Source organism: Buteo buteo, chromosome 13 (assembly GCF_964188355.1).
Source record: "Buteo buteo chromosome 13, bButBut1.hap1.1, whole genome shotgun sequence".
In the NCBI taxonomy this organism is placed as follows: domain Eukaryota; kingdom Metazoa; phylum Chordata; class Aves; order Accipitriformes; family Accipitridae; genus Buteo; species Buteo buteo.
Window position 1 is genome coordinate 22,171,578 of NC_134183.1, and position 4,003 is coordinate 22,175,580.

The following is a 4,003-nucleotide window of genomic DNA, read 5'->3' on the forward strand; positions in this document are numbered from 1 at the left end:
CGGAAAACCTGTCCTAAAGAGTTTATTTCTGCATGTGAACTCAGTGTCCTGAACGCTTTTATACAAACACTTCTTCTTTGATTTTCTCCCCCCCACCCTCCAAAACAATTTATAGCAGATGATTTATAAAACATCCTGGTTTCCTATGGTCATGTTTTTATTGCGTTTTTAATTAAAACCTTGGGAAGACCATAAAAGACACGTCACAGATGTAAGTGTTTCCATACCCTGTTTCACATTAAACGCTCATAAATAACTGCACACCCTTACAGCACCTCCTCTCTGCCCCCTTTGCACTGCAGCACACTCAGGGGTCCACATTTTTACCAGATCCTTTGGCTAGGATCTGGCTCCTTTTCCAACACACATGTAACACCTTCTCTCCATCCCTAATTGCATTTCATTTAACACATGCAATTACCAAAATGACTTCTTCCAAAAATAAACCACAGGATGTTCAGAGCTGCCTGGCTTCTCAAATGGTTTTCAGCCAAGAAATTTGTGCCCTCCTGGTGTCTCCTGGAAAGCCCTGGAGCAGGCTGGCATGCTTGTAAATCTGCCCCTTCCATAAAATCCTGAGAAAAGACGCCACGAAGCCCATACTCGAGGCAGGTGAGACACACAGGTTACAAATCATAATGCCTGTCCAGTCTTTTCTAGGCATTTGTTATGGTGTCTTAAGTCAGCAACCTCAACAACTCCCCTGGTCTCCAGCCAGGAATAAAAGCGCTGAAGGAAATCAGGCCACAGTAATTTCCCTGAACCACAGAGCTAACATGCATGGTAATTAATTCTTTTAGTGGAGAGAGGTTTTTTCCTGCTATGAACTCTCCCAGGGGCTGACACAATAGCCCATCTCCTTGGCGGTCATCCCACGGCTTTAATCATGTCCCCCACACAATCCTGCAGAAAAAATTCAGCAGAAATTTCAGCATGTTGCTGAAACTGAGCTGCCAAGGTCCATCTTTTGAAACAGAGCTGTCACCTTCCGAAGCGGTGGATGAAATTGTGGTGCTTCTGGGCTTGGTGGAGGCTGCCTCTTGACTTTAGTGAGGTCTGGACATGTCCTACCATATGCTGGCTTCTCGATGCAAGGAACAGCATTGCATGCTAAGACCTGCAGTCTTTTGGGGCTCATTATTTGCTTTAAAGAAAAGAAAACATCCAAGTCCAGGGCTTGTGGTTAATATAGAGATTGTAGGAGCAAAGTTCATTTTTCCTAGAGTTGTCTTAGTCATGGAAGAACTTCAAGAGTCCTTTCTGTAGCTTCCTTGAATTTGTCATTGAGGGTTTCCTGAATTATCCTTGCAAACCTCTTTAAATCTGATCACAGATGGAGCATAAATGTCATGTTATTGAAGTTGAAGGACACAGCTTACTTTCTGGGGAATAACACATTGCACTAAGCTGATACAGAATAACTAGGATGATTTTTGTTTTGTTTTCTTTTAACCATGTTTCCTTCAAAGCTTCCATCCATAACACAACATTCACCCACCCCCATAACTAATTCATTATTTTACAGCAAGTAAAATCAAACAGGAGACAAATGACTGTTGTTTAGTGCCATTAGTTTCAATGGCTTTACACAATATTTGAGTCATTGGCTCGCCTCTTCCTTTGGAGGAATCCCAAATCTGGATGAATCTACGCACATTATAAACCATCCATGGGGCCAGGCCAGGCCTGCATAACAGATGGAGGTCCATATGCTTTGGCTCTGCACCCATATGGAACACTAATATGCAGTCCAGGAATAGAGCATGCCTCTTCTCCTCTTTTCTAGCAATCTCAAATCCAAAGTAATTTTCAGACACAAGCCGAGTTAAGCAAGTTCATCTGGAACCTGTGCAGCAAGACACTAGAAGACTGATGGCCCAAGCATAATATTATCCTTGCTCTGTGGTTCCTGCTGAAGCCTAAATTGCAACATTTTCTAGAAAGCAGTGTGTCAGGCTTTCCAGAGTGCTAGTTAAAAACCCCATTACATTCTGTCCTGATTTCGGCTGGGATAGAGTTAATTTTCTTCTTAGTAGCTGGTACAGTGCTGTGTTTTGGATTTAGTGTGAGAATAATGTTGATAACACACTGATGTTTTAGTTGTTGCTAAGTAGCGCTTATCCCAAGTTAAGGAATTTTCGGTTTCCCATGCTGTGCCAGTAAGCAGGTACACAAGAAGCTGGAAGGGAACATAGCCAGGACAGCCTACTTGAACTGGCCAAAGGGCTATTCCATACCATAGGACATCATGCCCAGTATATAAACTGGGGGGAGTTGACCAGGAGGGGCCGATCACTGTTAGGGCATCGGTCAGCGGGTGGTGAGCAATTGCATTGTGCATCACTTGTTTTTTTCTTGTTTTTTTTTTTTTTAAATTATTATTTATTTTATAATATTCATTTTCATTACTATTATTATTATATTTTATTTTATTATTATTATTATTGTTAGTATTACATTTTATTTTACTTTAGTTATTAAATTGTTCTTATCTCAACCCACGAGTTTTATTTTTTTTTCAATTCTCCTCTCCATCCCACTGGGTGTGGGGGGGGGAATGGGCAAGCGGCTGCATGGTGCCTATTTACTGGCTGGGCTTAAACCACGACACATTCCTTATAACGTGCTTTAACCTTTGCTGCCTGGGTTGTGCAAGAACACGGAGTGCTTCACTGGCCCTCGCTAGAGGAATTTCTCCAGGCAACCAAACCAGCAAATAGCTGTGGATATTTCACAACGCCTGGGAGGTTTTGTTTGCTGGAGGCACAGGATTAGTATCAGATGGCCTGCCACCATTTCGACAGAGCGGGACTTAACTTTTATTGCTGGCTGCACTCCTTCAACAGCACCGGCAGGTTTGTTCTGGCCAGGCACTTCGAGGGCAGACAACACCCCCAGATGCTTTTTGGCATTCAAAGGCAGTGTTTGTCCTGGTGCCTCATCCTTGCTCAAACTCTGTGTTTTTCTCGTCAGTACAATGGAACAGATACAGCTCAGTTCTGTTTTGAGCACTTGAGCAGTAAATGCAGTGCCTGCACTGTGCAATCTTGAAGGAGGTTGGTATCTCCTTTAAGATGGCATCTGCCCAGCCCTCCCTGGGGTATGCAGGGCCGGGGTGAGTGCCCCCCTCCTGCCCTGTGCCTTTTTTAGGGGGATGGAGACAGCTGCTGCTGGCTGGGTCCTGAGGGTTCCTACGCTAACCCAGAGGGAGTATTTCCATCCATGCTGTTCCTTTGTGTTTATTCTCAGCTCATGCACAAGGTCATGAGAGCATCGCAGTGGGAAGGGTTGGTGGGTGTTGGTTGTGATTCTTGTAGAAGCGCTTGTGGATTTGCTCTGAGATGGTGTTAAGCAGCTAAATGCATCTGCCTTCAGCTGGATTGTGAATGTAATTGGCATGTGACGGCTTTGCTCTGCATCGGGCTAGGTTTGATGGAGCTCAACACGAGTTATTCCCAGCTGGAAAGGAGCTTATTGCCGAATTCCTTGATGTTGCTAATACTGGGAGAGCAGTCCATCCTCTAGGGAGGATGATGATTTTTTTTGGCTATCATTCAGGCCTCTGTCCAAGGTCTTTCGCAGTCATTTCTTTGCATACATGGGTGATGTGCAACTGTCTGGGGGGCTGAAATAAGGCATGTAGTCCATTCCCCACTGGTGTTAGCCTCTCCAACCTGGAGCTTAAGCTGGGAGTGCTGTCGTATCCACAGTGAGGAGATGACCCAACGTGGAGCTTGGACACGAGCCATCCCATGGTGGTACTGGAATTGCAGAGGGGACTTGCCAGCTCATGGGTGCTCAGTTGGTTTCATAGGGAAAAATATGATTAAGTAGAGGTGCAGAAAAGGAAAGCTAGAAAGTGTTTGATGTGGTCAAAAGGGGGACCCCACAGTGAAATTCTGGTGCTAAGGGCAATAGAGTAACATTTAGAGATGAAAATAGGTGTTAATAAACTGTTCATAAATGTGAGAAACCTAAAAAAGGAAAGCAATCAAAATACTGA